We start from the raw sequence: 16,986 nt of genomic DNA, 5'->3' as shown, positions 1-16,986 counted from the left end.
CAAGGAACAGAGGGGGAGGGAGATGGGGGGTCACAGAGAGTAGGCTCAACCAGGGCTTCGAAAAGTTTCTTTTAGGGCTACAGCTCCCAGACGTCCCTAGCTAGCATGACCCCTGGTCATACCAGTTGTGAGATTCTAGGAACTGAAGTCCAATAGGGATTTTTCTAAACTCATCCCAACAAGTGCTGCTGCTATGCAACCTCCCTTCATTTTCCTAGAGCCTCCAGTGGGAAGCTTCACACAAGCTTCAGTGAGAAGCACTGATGTTTCTTAGCAGTAGCATTTACTAAATATCTCCTATTTGGACAGATTTCAGTGTGGGCAATACTGTTAGCTTCAGTGGGACTGGTATGCATGCAGCTTTGTCTTGGATGACAGGCTAGGTGTTTATTTTGTGACACAGAAAATAACAGTCATGTTCAACTAAAAAGTGTTTTTTGGTTTGATTTCCACCTACAGTGGTTGTTCACTTTTGTTTTTGTTTTGTTTTTTATTATTATTTTAATTTGCTTTTGGCCTTGTTTAAATCTTCCAGCTTACAGTATTGTGCATCTGTTCCCTACATTCAAACTGAAATAAACATGTCGTGAAAATGGGATCCAGCAGGTGCCACAACTTAAATGTAGGCACTGATTTTAATGACTTGCCTTTAAGTAACAGTGCCCTACATATGTGCCTGCTTGCTGCAACCATGGAATGTGAAGTATTCTTTTGTTGTTTACTTAGAATATGTACCCACAATAACGATCATAGGATCTGAGACTGTTCCTAGAGAAACTGTCAGAAAAGTGTACATTTTTTTTCTCCAGGGGAGAAGAATCCAATGCTCAAGTTATCAAATAAGTTTCATATAAAAGTGGTGGGTGTCACTTTTGATTCTAAGAATTGGAGAGCCAAACAAAGATGTCCATGGCTTCCTGAGAAGCAAGATCTGTTGGTCTGAAGTATACAGTCTTTAAGCATTCATAGAGCAGTTCTTCAAGTAGAAAAGAGAAACCCACCTTCCCAAAAGAATAGGTCAAGTTGAGACATTGGCTTCTTGCATCGGTCTGAGCAACTTTCCAGGCCCTGCTTCTAAAACAAATCATGATAGTAAATCCAGATAACTGGGACTTCATTTATCTAAAGTGACTCATATTTCTTCCCAAATATTACTTGTTTATTTGTAAAACTTTGGCAAAACACTATTTAGTTTTCTCTATTTCATCAAAAAGAAATGTTCTGTGAATCACACAAAGGTACAAAATCAAGGGTAAGCACCTTGCCTTTTTTTCCTCATTTGGCATATTCAGACACTATATTTCCCCAGGATTGGCCCTCAAGAGAGAACAAGAGCAGGTCGTTGGCTCACATGCTGTGTCTCTATCCTTTGTTCACTGTGGAGAAATGGGAACATTATATGGAAGATCTGACCATTATTTGATTGTGAAATTTCTTTTAACCCTGAGTGATGGAAAGCCATGGCTTTGCAGATGGTTTTGGACTCCAGTTTCATCAGCCAAGGCTAGCATGACTGATGGTCAGGGATGATAGATACTGTGGACAAACAACATCTAGACAGTACCTGCACTAAACCCTAGGGACGTTTTAAGCTCCAGCTCTCTTTCATCAGGCTGAACACATCATTTAAATTTTGAAGTATTTCCTTAGCCTAAAGAGGATTCTGGTGTGTTGTGGGTTTTAAAAATGTCCCAAAGTCTGTGTTTGCAAAATCTAGTGTGCCCCACTCAACTACATAGGGCCAGAAGAGGGAATAGCAATAAAATAAGGGAAGGAATTAAAAACCAGATAAATTAAAATAAAATGAAATATACACTCCTTAAATTGTGGGGTGTTTCCTAACCCCAATAAATTCCAGTCTCCCCAATGAAAGACATCTCACTTTCTCCTGACTGAGGCCAAGCAGCTGACAATGACAGTAGGTTCCTTCTGTTTCACTCCATCATGGTTTTGCTGAAAATGGTATGGGACATCCTACTTATACAGTATGTTATATTAGCTGGAAGGAAACGGTACCCTACTCAAAAGCCAATACATTTATTAGGACTTCTTTTTCTCCTACCTATTCATTGGTCATTTTAAAAGCGATATAGGCTAAGTAGCTGAAATAAGAGGACTTTTTCAGTGGAGCAGGTAGTAAGGTTATAGAATACCTTCTATGGATTTAAGTGTGTGCCAATTTCATGCTTGAAGAAAACAACAAGTAATTTTAGCAGTCTTCTTTCTGCTGCAGGAATGTCAGACTATTTTCAGTTTGGTACTTATTCCGTGCAAAATTCACATGTGATATTTTTGTGCAGAAAGCAACCTTTGCTAAACATTATTCCCAAGCAGAAAATGCTGTTTCTTGTGCAGAAAATTGTATAATTGGGGACTTAGGGGCTGTGCAGACTGGCCATTAAGGCTGGCCTGAGGCGGAGTCAGGGTGTGGCATCCATACAACGCACACCCTGACTCCACCCCCATGGCGATGTGATGCCATGCACCACTCCACATGGCATGTGCCATAACAATGCTCCTCTGGCACTGCATCCACATGACACAGCACCAAAGGAGTGCCTTAAAGCCATGGTGCCATGGCTATTGTGCCCTTTCCAGGGCACAAAAAGGAGCCACTTTTTGTAGCTCCTTTTTTTGCCCTGGAATGGCCAGATTGAGGTCACAGTGTGCAGTTGCCACAGCCCCAATCCAACACAGACGGAGGTGGCTGCAGACCGCCCCTTAGGGGCAAAATCCACCAAAAAATGCAGTGTGAATTTTGTGCAGAATAAGTCCCAAATTGCAAAAATTCTCATCAGTACAGGTTTTCCCAGATCTGAGTTTCCCAACACTGAAGAAACACATTTTTAAATTATTTCTGAATATTTTTCAAATAGGTCCAAAACTTCAGAAATAATCCAGTTTGAGACTCCTTTAACTGCCCTGGCTCAGTGCTAGAGAATTCTGGGAACTATAGTTTTGGAAGACATTTAGCTTTCTCTGTCAGAGTGCTAAGGTGCCACAATAAACTACAGTTCCCAGGATTCCCTAGCACTGAGCCAGGGCAGTTAAAGTGGTATCAAACTGGATTATATCTGCAGTACATGTGGGAACTTAGGGGCTCTTCAGACCAGCCATTATGGCCGGCCTGGGGGCAGAGTTGGGGCATCGCGTCCACATGATGCACACCCCTACTCCACCCCTCAGGGCACTGTGATGCCGTGCACTGCTCCGTAGGGCACATGACATCATGGCACTCCTCCGGAGCTGCGTCCACATGACGCAGCACTGAAGGAGCGCCATATAGCCTTGGCGCTGTGGCTATCACACCCTGGAAAGGCTGGATTGGGGCTGCAGAGTGCGGTTGCCACAGCCCCAATCTGGCTGATGAAAGGGCAGCTGGAGGCTGCCGTTTGGAGCTGTTTGTACAGCCCCTTAGTGTTTCCATTCCTAATGCCTGCATTGTAGGCCAACCTTTCTGTGAATTTTGCAACTAAACCTGAGTCTTAAGGGGAGCACTGTAGTGCAGGATGACTGAGGGTTATAGGAAACCCCATATTCAAATAACATCAAATATATTCTGTTTTAGTGTTCACTTGTCCCCACAGTAAAATTTCAAAAGATGGGCAAAAAACTGACTATAAGAGCCTAGAGCTGACTGCCATGTTCTCCATGGGTGACGTTTAAAGAGATGCCCATTATGATAATTTCTGATCAATTAATGTGTGACAAATTTTATACCTGTAGAGTTTTACTTTTTCCATCTTCATTTTCATTTGAAGCCCTTATGGGTGTGTTCTAACAAGCCTTTGCTCGTGTAAAATCAAGATTGGGCAGTGGTTATTACAGGTGATAGGTGATCTTCCTCAAGGTACTTCACATGAACATTCAACAGATGAATGGATTTTGGAAAGTGCAGCTAATGGATGGGTGAATCCACTATGAGGTTGATGAAAAATAACTGATCCATATCTCGACTACGGTGACTCCACCTATGATGTATGCCCCTCTTGCTCTTCTTGAAGAGAAATTCCTGACTGATAGCAGTCTGCGTTACATTCAAATTAGAAACCATGCCTCCTGTGGCATTAAAATAACTTCAGCCAAGGAGAAATTTAGTAAGTCTTTTGAAAGACCATAAACACCAGTCAAGTCGTCTTGTAAACTGACAGCAGTGTATCTGTTCTCTCTTGGATGGTGCTTTTACTGTATCAACAGTTAGCTTTAAACATTATGTAGAACAAAAAATTGTGCTCTGAACTCTTTTCTTTCTGTGCCATTATGGAAGATGTCACTGCACAGTAACGTTTCATGTAAGGAATACTAAAACAAACACAGTGTGATTTACAAGATTGCAAGATTATACCACAGTTTGCTTTTAAACACATTTACTTAGTAGTATGTTGCATTTGTGTTCAGTTAAAATTACTTTGGCATAACATGCTTGGGATCACAGCCCTGAAAAGGTAGACCACACTGTTGTGGAATGGATTCTCTCACTCGTTTCTATTAATAGAGTATATGGTTTTCAAATGAATGCTTGGAAATATCACATATTCACAAATCAGTGAACAGTTAAAAATGGATTTATAGTGGCACAAAGAGATTACCAGTGTAATCCTATAGTTGTCTATTCAGACATAAGTCTAAGTTCAAAGGGTCTTACTGCCAGATAAGAACATGGAGGATTGCAGCCAAAGATATCCTACTGCCCCCTGCATTTGTTACACTCATTGATAATGGCTCCTATTCACTTGTCAATAGTTCCCTTCTGTGGATTGTTTGTTTGTTTGTTTGTTTGTTTGTTTGTTTGTTTTAATGCATGATAGGAATTATCCAATCTCCAGATGTTGTTAGACTGCACGTCCCAGCAGTCCTAGCCTGCATAGCCTGTGGTAAAGAATGCTGGGGGCTGCTCTCCCATGACATTTGGAGGTCCTTATGATGCCCATCCTCTTTTAGTGTAACACACTCCATATTTTCCATATCCATATAAGGTCCATTTTATTAGGAAACTCATGCTTTCCACCATCTTGTAATTTCAGGTATTGCTACTGTTGTTATTATCAGAATCAATTCAACATCCTCCTAAGTTAAAATATCCTTTATATAACCTAACAACAGAACCAAAGGATTTATTGATATTATGCATCCTGGGCAGCATTTCCAGCTTTCCATTTAATATTCAGTGAAGGGGAAGCAGAATGTGGTGTGCAGCTACAGCTCTCACTATCATACTAGCCTGTGTATTACTATTGTTTAGGTATTTGTTTCCAGGTTAATAAAATAAGACTGATGGCTTGCAGCAATTTCATTCATTCAGCATTAAACTGTGATCCATACAAAGTTAATGAAAGAAGTGAGAGCATCACAAAGTTTAATCCTTAGAGGTTAGAAACAGAGCACAAGAATTAGATATTTTATCGGATACAACAGAAAACTGATTTTCACTGATTTATGTTTATATTTTAATAATGTCCTTAATGGTCCAGCAACATAGATTTGCCAATGCCAAGGTTAAACCAGATAAACTCCTATTTTTAGAATATTGTCTAAAATGAAGTCTTTCATATTTGTCAAAAGACTAGTTCCTTTTCAAGCACAATAATTTTCTGGAAATAGCAGAAACGATTCAACTGAAGTTAAGCATATTTACATTTGACTGAACCCAACAGGCGGTTCTCAAGATATATAGAGATTTATCCCTGCTGTCCCAATTTCTTCCAAAAGAATTTGAGCCCGTCAGTTTGATATTTTTCTAAAGGGCTGAATTCAGACTAATTTAATCAAACTTAAACCTCATTGAAATCAATGGAATAAATTAAAATCAATGGATGATGATGATGATGATAGTTATCTCTGACTTTTCCCCACAAAACTGTGACACATGTCAAATTTCCAAAATTGAAACAAATACAAATATACAGGTTTTAGCGCTGGTCTGGTCTGGCCCAAAGTTAGTCATGATTTCATCTACATCTCAACTAACATTGTCTGCATCCTATCCCTGCTATGGGCCAGACTCTTATAGAAGCTTTATACTTTCATGAATGGGCACTTCACAATGTGGATGGGCTTTTTATTAGTTTACATGAGGAGGTACCTGAGATATTCTTACACAAATGTTCTATTGCAGTGGTTCCCAACCTTCCTAATGCTGCGACCCTTTAATACAGTTCCTCATGTTGTGGTGACCCAAACCCATCAAATTATTTTCGTTGCTACTTCATAACTGTAATTAAATAGGTGTTTTCCAATTGTCTTAGGCAACCCCCATGAAAGAGTCATTTGATTCCCAAAGGGGTCCCGACCCACAGGTTGGGAACCACTGTTCTGTTGGGTTGTGCACCAATCTGCAATGCTCCAGGAAAGATTTGTTGGCACACCTCAACTCTCTCCCTACCGGACTAAACATATTGGATCCATCAATAGTCGCGTCACAGGGCAGAGCATAGGATAGAGTTATCAGTATTCAGTTAGGTTCCAACCTAAATCTGCAGTCCAAAATTCCATTAAAAATGTAAAGTGCATTTAAATAAGTGAATATGGAGCCTATCATCCCAACCTTCAAATGATTCTGGTATTGTAGAGATATAAATCGTATTTCCAAATGCCATGATAAGAAAAGATGACCTGTTTAGATATCCCACCAAAAATATTGTGAATTGCCACGAGACCTTTTTGCCTTTGTGATGGAGCAAAAACACCAGTGCTTCTTTGACATACAATTTTGTGCAAAATCATTGCAGTTTTTGAAAAAGGCAATGTTTTGCACAAAAAGAGATTTAAAAAAAAATACAATTGTTTTTGTGCAAAATGTATTATTATGTGCAAACTACCATTTTCTGCAAATGAAATTTTTGGAAAACGTACCCAAAACATCATCCCAAAATGAACACAAGCTCTTATAAGCTTGTCCAGTAGAGAGAAGGCTTGTTTTGATTTTATCTTATTTAATTTTTTGGAGCAAAATTAAAATAATATGTTCCAGATTGTTAGAGGATGACCCATTGATTTCAATGTCAGGTTACAGTTTGAGTTCTCCACATGAAAATGGATGGCGCAAACCACATGTGAACAGGAGCAACAAGATTAGTACTGTACAGTACATACTGTTAGGAAATCACTACATTTCAAAATATTTTTATTTTTTCACTCACTCTGCTTTACCTCCAGAAACTAAAGTGATGGAAAGTACAGGTAGAAAACAAAGAGACCCATCAATGAAAGACACAGAAAGTGGTTTCATAATGTGAGTTAATGGCCAGTAATCATCTAGATTACACATTTTGTGCCAGTTTTATTATCCAACTTCAATAATAATTATTTTTAAAAAAAGAAATCTGGGAATTGTAAGGTGAATCCTGTGGTAGTTTCAATCCCTAGCGCTTCTTGGAGATACAGCCTTCAAGAGCTTAGGTTTATATATCTGCTTAACCTGTACCATGATTATCTTTAATTCCAGCACAGGGGGGAAAAAATACTTTAAGCAAGAACTATAGGCAGAAAGGATTACATTTGTGAGAGTTTGGCACAGTTGATATTTCGCCTTAACTTTTTGTAAAGAAATTTTAAAATACAAGAGGAAAAAAAAATCTTTTCAACATGTTTTCCTAGGAGAAAAACAACCTGTACATTTTTTATATTTTATATTTTCAAAGTTTCTACAGATTTACCTTTGCTTTCATGAAGTCTCCCTCACTCTCTTTCTCTCTATGTCTCTCTTTTTTCTTGCTACATTATTACATCCTTTTTCTGATTAAAGGAAAGAAAGAAATGTAAAAACACAACCACTATACTACCAAGCATCCCCTTTCAATTAAAGGAATATCGATACAGAAAGAAAAGAATTACAGGGTTGTTGGGTTTGTTTGGTTTTTTTCTCTTTTGGTTTCCTGTGGCTGATGTACTGTATAGTATATGTTTACATAAATTCTCCAGTTTGCCTTTGTGATATTATCTAAATGAATGACAAAAGTAGGTATGATGTACCTTTGGACAGATTGCCTTAGCACTCTTTTGATTTTAATCCTCTCCCACGCCACTCCTCAACCAATGAGGCTGGGCACCAAAGCTGCATAAACACAACATTCTCTTTCAGTCTCCTTTTTGATCCAAAAAGGCATACTTGGAAACAGAAATGGGACTTCATCCTACTGGAAATCAGCTATAAGCCATCATCTGCAATGATGCCATATGTAAAAGTGGGCATTATGCCCTAGTCATCTGGTGATGGCATTACATGCTGGTCTGTACAGGTAACCATTTATGGCAGAGCTGGCCACAGGGGCATTCTAGCCAAAGGCTGTAAGCATCAATATTTGGGAACCCAAATAAACAAAAACAGCTAAGCGAAATAAATAATGTCAAAAATATTTTATTATTCTCAGCACTTCTCTAGTAAAACCATTTGAACAATTCCCTTTCTTAAGAAAGGGTGGGTGATAGAATGGTCAGTTCCTTCCTCATTCAATTTGCTGTCTTGGGAGGAAAAGAGAGATTCATTTGAAGTGGTGCAGAAATTTTAAAAATAAGTATGTTGACTGTTTTTGACTATGGATATATGTTGCTGCTGATGGTGAGCATAGACCAGTGGTTCCCAGCCTTTGGTCCTCCAGATGTTCTGGACTTCAGCTCCCACAATTCCTTGACTGTTGGCCAAGTTGGCTGGGGCTATAAATGAAGGATGAAAGGTTGGGTATAGGGATTGCCAGGTTAGGAGCATCCCTGGCCTGAGCCTGGGACCTAGAGGTGGATCCTGATGCTCTCATTTCTATGAATTTTTATATCCAACACATCTACCAGTGTGTTTAATGACATGTTGTGGCCCTCCCATTCCCAAATTTATCTTAACAACATCTTTGTGGGTTATGTCAAGCTGAAAGAGAGGAATTGGATTAAAATTACCCAGTGTGATTTATGGCTCAGTGGAGAGTTGAAGCTAGATCCCCAAGTGCTTTTTTGCTTCAACGCAGCGATAACAATAATCTTGTCCAAGCAAGTGGAGTCGGCTTCAGGAAGGGTCTGAAGGCAGTGGAGGGATGGAGGAAGAAGATCAAAACCATCTATCATCCATTCTGGATATGTCTATTGAGGAAAAGGAAAAAGCACTAGCAGTGGCAAGAGTAGATCCCAGTGGGCTCCTTCAATATCTACCTCTGATTTCGGGTCAGGAGGAGAGGAGAGGTGGCGGGACTAAGAAGAAGAGAGCGAACCCTGTGTGTCTAAATAAGAGTAGTGAAAGAATACAGAACCTATGACAATCACCCTCCAGCCAGGCTTTCCAGCAACTTACAGGATGCAGCATGTACAATTTAAAGGGTTTTTTAAAAAGGCTCTTCCAATGGACCCCTTTGAGTAGACAAGTATTGTTGTTGTCCTGTGCCTTCACACAGTTTCCAACTTAAGACGATCCTAAAGCGAACCTATCACAAGGTTTTCTTGGTAAGATTTGTTCAGAGAGGGTTGCCTTTGCCTTCCTCTGATGCTAAGAGTGTGACTTGCCCAAGGTCACCCAGGGGCTTTTCATGGTCGAGCAGGGATTCGAACCATGGTCTTCACAGTCATAGCCCAGCTCTCAAACCACTAAACCACACTGGCTCTCACAAATATAGGACTACATCATCAATAAGGATGAAGATGGATTAAATACTCAACCAGAACTACAGCTTATGATAGCCACATTTTTGTATTGCTACTCCCTTCTTACTGCTAGTTCAGCCTGGTGGTTTAGGGTTACTTGTTCTTTCAGCAAATGTGTGTCCCTAAAGCCTTGTCCCAACTCTGGGCTGCGGCATTATTATTATTATTATTATTATCATTATCATTATTATTATTCCCCACCTTTTTCCAAAACTGGGACTCACAAGCTTTTACAAACATTAAAAAAAGATAAAGATAAAGTTGATGATGATACATCATACAAAAATTTAATATACAATTACTGTAAACAATCAATAAAATTAAAAGCAATTAAAGACATAACCATTACAAGGAGAAGAACAGATCTTAACAGGAGTGGACATGAAAGGCCCTTTTCCCCTGAGCAGTCAGTCTGCAGGTCTTAACCTCCTATGGACCTTACCACACCAGAGGAAGCCTGCTAGGAAATGGGATTTAAAGTAGATTTAAAGTAGAAAAAACACAAATGTAGGAGGTTTATCATACAACATTTTTGAAAACCTGAAATAACGTGAAAACAACGTGAATGTAAAGAAGAAAAATGACTCCTTTTTACTTTTGGGAACTTCTGAAAGTAAAACAGTGTCGTTTTTCTCCCCTTTGCATTTGCTTTGTTTTCGCATTATTTCAGGTTTGTGGAAATGTCATGGGATAAACCCTCACACATTTGCAGGTTTTTCTACTTTAAATCTACTTTAAATCCCATTTCTGAACTAGTGTGATAAGGTCCTATGAAAGAATAGCAAGGAGGCCATCTATCTAACTTCTCTATGAAGGGAATTACAGAGTCTAGAAGCAGCCATTGAAAAGGACCTCCCCTGGGTTCTCACCTGTACATGTCAGGATGACAGGACAGAGAGAAAGGTCTCCTCCAAAGATTGCAAGATAGGGACAGGCTCATATAGGGAAATATGGTCCTTCAGATGACTTTAACCTAAGCTGAAAATGGCTTTGTAGGTCATTGCCAGCACACTGAATTGTGCCCAGAAACAGACTGGCAGCCAGTTGAGCTTCCACAGTAAGGAAGTTATCAGTTTCCTGAAGTCAGCCCCAGTTTGACGGTTTCCAAAAATTCTTTTAAATTCAGAATAATCAAGCAGGTGTATTTGTAAGAGGCTTATGGATACCCAGCAGCAAATAGCTTTAGATCATTCATTCCCCAGTCTAGCTTTATTTAAGTCTTGGAGATATATTAAATATAATAATAATATAATAAAATAATAAAATTTTATTTATATACCACTATTCCAAATTCCAAATTCGATCACAGCGGTGTACAACAAAAGTTTGAAATATAAGTTAAAAATAGATCGAATGACATTTGCAGGAGAAAGCGGAGCGTTAGGGAAAGGGTAAAGCTCCTCTCCATCTCGTCCACTGTTTTTTTCCTGTAACATTACAAGAGCTTGGAAACTACAACCCCCAAAAGCCCCCAGGCAGCATTGCCACTCTCTGAGGGATTCTGGTATTTGTATTCTGAAAAGTAGCTTTTCAGGCCTCTGAGAATTTCAAAGGTGAGAATATTTCAGGATGCCTTGCAAGGTAAATTTCTGAGTTTAGCTGTAAGGACTTCACTGGTTGTTCACAGCAAACTCCTTACTTAGATATTATATTTAAATTATAGATTATAAATTAAACTGCACATATAATTTGCAAGTAAATCAGCATGTGCATATTTTATATGATGCCTACTTTTGTCCACCTCTTAGATGGACCTCTTTCTCTTTTTGAAAATGCACAAGTGGCAGCTGAGGAGAAAAGCACAAGGCATAGGGGAAGGTGACAAACCATCACCAAAGCCATCACCAAAGAGGAGATAATATAACTATGATCTGCAACCCCTTTGTCCCTTGTCCTTTTTCTAGGTGTTTTTGTGATCTTTAAGGAATTAGATGGCCCTCCAAATTTTGTTGAACTGCTACTTTCAGCTTTCCTCAGCACTAATATGTGTCAGATGGAAATTTTAAGATCAAAATGGGGAAGGCCACCCAAGCCCTGGTTTAAAGATACGTGTCTACAATCATCATATTTAATTTGGCCTCTTATATATGCTTAACTAATGTTGAGACTGTTCTGTCTATGTATTTAAACCTTAGGGTTCAGCCTAGATACAACTATATTTTTCTGAATCTAATTTGACATCAGTGGGCAATAGTCTGGGACAATTTAAACTCTTAGGCACATTACAGACCGCCTAAAAGTGGTGGTCTGCCGGCGCTGCTGGTTGCTCTGCAAGGGAGCCGCAGCAGCCAAACCGTGCGGCTCCCGTGCGGAGCAAAAAAGAAACCCCAAAATGGTGCTTCTTCCCGTGGCTCGGTTATGATGCCGCGAGGCGCCAATGGCGGACTCACGACATCATAAGCACCGTGCGACGTGCGGACACTATGCATCCGGAACATAGTAATGGCGGCGCCTGTGTGTATAGGGCGCCACCATTATTACACCCCTGTCACGTGCTAGGGGTGAGGCCGGTGTGGACGCTAGGTCCCCGGCCAACCTCTAGCACATGATGGGGGCGCTTCAAGAGCCCATCTGTATCGGACCTTACTTCCCCACGCATGAGAGAAGGTTCAATTCTATGAATATTTGGAAAGCCAAAGTCCTACGTACACTTGCCAGAAAGGGATCATGTTGGGCTCAAAGCAAGCTCAGTTCTGAATATAAGATCATCTTTTAGATCAATTGATTCAGCAGGATTTTAGCTAACCTTGTATTATTATTATTATTATTATTATTATTATTATTATTATTATTATTATTATTTAACCTTTATTTATAAAGCGCTGTAAATGTACATTTTACAGTGCAATCCTGTTCATATTAACTTGGGGAAAAGTGTCATTATGTTCAATGGGATTTTGCTCCCAAGTAGGGTTAAAAGAGTGGAAACTGGAGAGGGTTCCTATATCTTTAATAATTGTGCAGAAGAGGGATTTTCAGCAGGTGCTTCTTGTTACCTGGTTGTGCGACAAGCAACACTGGCTGAAATTTCATTTACTACACAATAAGAAAAGATACAGGCACTCTCTCAGGTTTTCAGTTTGATAACTATACTCCCAAGCAAGTATACACTAGGTTGCAGTCAGGATTCTGCAACCTTAGATGGCAATGCTGCACCTATTTATTTGGGAATACAGTCATCCCTCCATTTGCGCAGACTTTGAATCTGCGTCCCTTGCTTACTTGTGAGGGACAAATGGAGGGGCTTAAAATGGGGTACACACCCATGGAGGCACGCGGGGGCACGCCACTATTCAAGCCAATAGAGCTTTAATATTGGCGGATTTCCATTTCGTGGGGAGGGGAGTCCGGAACAGGTCCCTGCGAAAACAGAGGGGTGACTGTACATTCTACTGAATTCTGTAGGACTTGTTTCTGGGTAGACATGCATCAGATTGCTCTGTTGATGTAACATAATCAACCTTCATGTATATATTTTCAGTTTACTGTCCACTGAAGCTCTAATTGTTCTCTGTGTGCATATGTACGTGTACAGACACACGTTTCTAAATCTTCTCAAGTGTATAAGAATCTGCAAAAGATCTTCCTGCAGTAAATAACAAGGTGTCATTGTTCATGCACAATCTCCCTCTTATTTTTATACAGAAACTTTCCCAAGGATACTTAGAGAGACAGAGTTCCTGAATATTAATACAAATGGCACTGATTTAAATTAGAAAAGAAAACCACCAAACCTTCCTCAGCTCAAGATTTTGCTGATTAAATATATCTGAAAAGAGGTTTGTCGAATGGACATTAATGTTGCCTTCTGGGCAAGTAAAGTGTGTTCTTTTAAAGTCTGTTGTGTTTAAAAGAATAGTGTCCAATGTAATCACAATTAAGCATGTCCAAGAACCCTTAAAAGTCATGGAAAAGTTACCCATGTGCTTAAATTGCTGTTACAGAAATCACTGGGACTTTTAACCTTGGACTGGATGGTGCCCATAATTTATTTTAAATATCAAAACCCTCTTATTTGGATGCCCTTCAGCTAATTTAATCCTGGTTTACAGCATTTCTGTTTTGCATTTGTAATATCACCTACCTGTGATACCACAAAAAGCTAGTCATAGTATTATCCACAGGATATGTACACAGAAGCCCTAGTCAATTTGGCAGGAGCTTACTCCTGAATAAATTTACATGGACTTGCAGGCTTAAGCATATTGCTATAGCTTTAAAAGACAAGAGCTAAATTATGTCTTAGAATTATCTTCCGCAATTGATTTTTTAAAATATATATATATATATATGTTGGTTAAACTATCCCATTAGACAGGGCTAACTGACAGAGAAAGCCTGTTCCCAATCAAGTTAAACTAAGTTCTCTTCAGAAAAAGTCCTGTATAAATAGACAAAGGTATGGAGAAGGGCTGCATCTCCTGTACCTACTACCAGTATCCAGATGCTCGATGTGGCCACCAGCAGAGGGATATTGGTGCATGTGCTGAATATAGTTACTCCATTGGGCTCCCAATCATGTGGTGCATCTATACATGAGCCTGTCAAGGCTCCTTCATAGATGCCCATGGTCAACAGATGTCCATGTTCAGCATGTGGATGCCCAAGTGGTGGTAAGGAAGGGTGGCAATATTGGGCATGTAGCCGGGGTGCAGCTTCACCCAATCACCTTGACAATATGCTAGGGAGGTTGCATTGCGGCAGCCTCCCTAGCAGTGAGATTGTGTGGTATACACAACTATAGCCTCTTTTCAAATCATGAGCTACATTTCAGCTGAGCTGCCTAAACTAGCCTTCCACACTTAGGTGTGGTACACAATGCTATTCCTTCACCAGAGTTCACACACCTTCCAGAATTTCACAGATGAAAACCAGGACATCTGTCGTCCGGCAACATCAGAGTGTGGTCAAGATGGCAAAGATTGTTGATGAGGAAGAATGTGCAAGCTAGGAGAGGCTGCAGCAGTTTCCTTTTGCCAGAGCCTACAGGGAATGGCAAGATTCCTTCCCTTTTCTCCGCACATTGAGTTATTTGAGTGCAAACTATTTTGGCACTTTGAACTCAGTTTGAAGCAACTGAAGTAAAGTGAGGTCACACTGAGGAAACAGGAAGAGGTGAACTAAGCCAGAATATTATAAAAGCAGCTGAAAAGGGGGGACAGCGGAGGTGTGATCAGGACTGTCCATGTCAAATTTGGGCAGCAAGCTGGTAAAGGTTCAGCTAGGGTTCAGCTGCAAGTCCAGTTAACTTCTGTATATGGATCATGGAGAGGACACCATCTTGTCCCTCCTTCTGGAAGGAAAATGTCTTGAGCCATCCTTGGAGGATACCAATTATAAGGCTAAGGTGCTAGAATTTAAAGCTAAAATTCAGAAGCATTAAAGCCTGTGGAACTTCTGCCACAAGTTTTCCCAATGTAAGCCTGTTGGGAATGTAATACTGAGGTCCCTTCTAGGTTCTAGGAACCACAGTAAAACCTGATCATGATTACTCTTTAATTAACATTGGAAATTCAGATTTCAAATCTTAAGTTACCTGTTAAAGAGCATACTGTGTAAAGTTTTTGTATAGCACCCATCTATTAAGAAACGTGTGCATGCACAACGCTCTGAAATGTAATGGCATAAAATGTTAAAAATGAGAGGATATACCATGTCTTATAGCACATTCAGGACTGGGGAAAATTACTTCTTAAGATTAAAAGCTTCCAGAATCCCTCAGCCAGAGAAATGGCTACCAATCATGGTTTTTGTACATAGCATGGGGATACGTGCCATCTTGTTCTCTCCTGGACTTATGTAATTTAAAAGGGAAACTCTTTTGAATTTTGAGCCCAATACTAAACATACTGAAACATTATTCAGGGAATGGGGATGACGCATCTTGTTCTTTGCCTCAGGGTGTATCCACACTGTACAAATAAAGCAGTTTGACACATCTTTAACTGTCATGACTCTATCCTACAAAATTTGTAGGGTATAGTAGTTTGTTGTCTTCAGCCTGGTCTGTCGGAGAACACTGGTGCCTCATCAATCTACAAATCCCAGGACTCTATATGATAGTATCATGGCAACTGAAGTGGCGTCAAACTGCTTTAATTCTGCAGTGTGGCTATACCCGCAGGCAGAAGAAGTCTTGAGCCAGGCCTTGTGAGGATTGCAGCCCCAGAGCCTAGTTGTAGCCCCATTTACTCCAAAGCAAGATGACTCTTTCTCCAAACCAATGTTCTTAGAATCATCACAGGCATAGTTTGAGCTATGTGAATTCATTGGATGTTTCTCCCAAGTAAATATGCATAGAACTGTAGCAGATCATATACAGTTTTACCCAAATGTCAATCTCACTGAATCCAGTCATTCAGCGGGATGAAAGCCAAAATTCTGTTCTATACCTTTTAACCAAGATTGTCACAACCACTTCCAGGCCAAGGCAGAAATAGAGAAACATTTACAAATTTTTTGTTTGCTTGTTTGTCTAGGGTTGCTTTTTCAATAGTAAGTGAAATGCCAGGTTAGAAGAGGGACACAAATGCCAATCTCTATAAGATTTTCTCTGTGCCATTAGTAGCTGGGGGGGGGGGGGGGAAATCACATGCAGGGGCTGAAGAAAATGTTGTGTAAAAATGCAGCTTTATGGCCAATGTACGTTGGGGCTCAGTTTTTATTGCCCCTGTCCCCAAATCTGTAGCTTTAGTAGCCAACTTTCTTTGTGAGCAAATGTATATAAAATCCCATTTTTGCAGGGAAGAAAAAGAACAATAAACCGCTGTGCTAACTACTGGATTAGAAATGCTGAAAATAGCTGCTGTCCTTTGTAACCTGAAGTGTACTTTTGGAGACTGTATATGCTTTCCTCCTTTTCTTTCTTTCTTTCTTTCTTTCTTCCTTTTTTTTTTTTTTTTTTTTTTTTTTTTTTTTTTTTGGTTTGGTTTGTTTCCTTCAGATAAATAGATAGATAGATTTTTTAAAATCAAAGTTACAGACAAAAAAATATATCTCAGAACACTGCCAGCAGCAGCCATGCTGTAACTGTGGCTGCTTTCTGTCCCCCCCCCCCCCCCCCTTCTCTCTGTATAGTATTAAAAGTAAATAAAACTGCCTTTTCACTGCACCTATTTCTGTGTCTTTGTCCTCTTTTTGCTCTATAACCTCACTCTTCCAGATGCTTTATAACAGTCACTCCAACCTGACACCCTCCAGATGTGATTGATCGCCAACACCCATCATCCCCAGCCAACATGACATCAAAACTGGAGAGCACCAGTTTGGGACAACTGCTCTCTGTTTTCCAGGAAGTTCTACATCTCCAAATATTTATCCCACTCACTCAAAGTACTAACCCACATTTCCCCTCCCCTCCTCATC

The 16,986-nt window shown here is 39.9% G+C and overlaps 1 protein-coding gene across 3 annotated transcripts in view; it reads left to right on the top strand.

Moving 5' to 3' along the window:
• The window catches only part of PALM2AKAP2 (PALM2 and AKAP2 fusion), a 320,690-nt gene that overhangs the window by 153,599 nt on the left and 150,105 nt on the right, over positions 1-16,986 (top strand). The window lies entirely within an intron of this gene.

Source organism: Sceloporus occidentalis, unplaced genomic scaffold (genome assembly GCF_023333645.1).
Source record: "Sceloporus occidentalis isolate IW3139 unplaced genomic scaffold, rSceOcc1.0.p SCAF_1, whole genome shotgun sequence".
NCBI lineage: Eukaryota > Metazoa > Chordata > Lepidosauria > Squamata > Phrynosomatidae > Sceloporus > Sceloporus occidentalis.
Note: the sequence above shows the minus strand (reverse complement) of the source record. Positions and strands in the feature narration are given on the sequence as shown.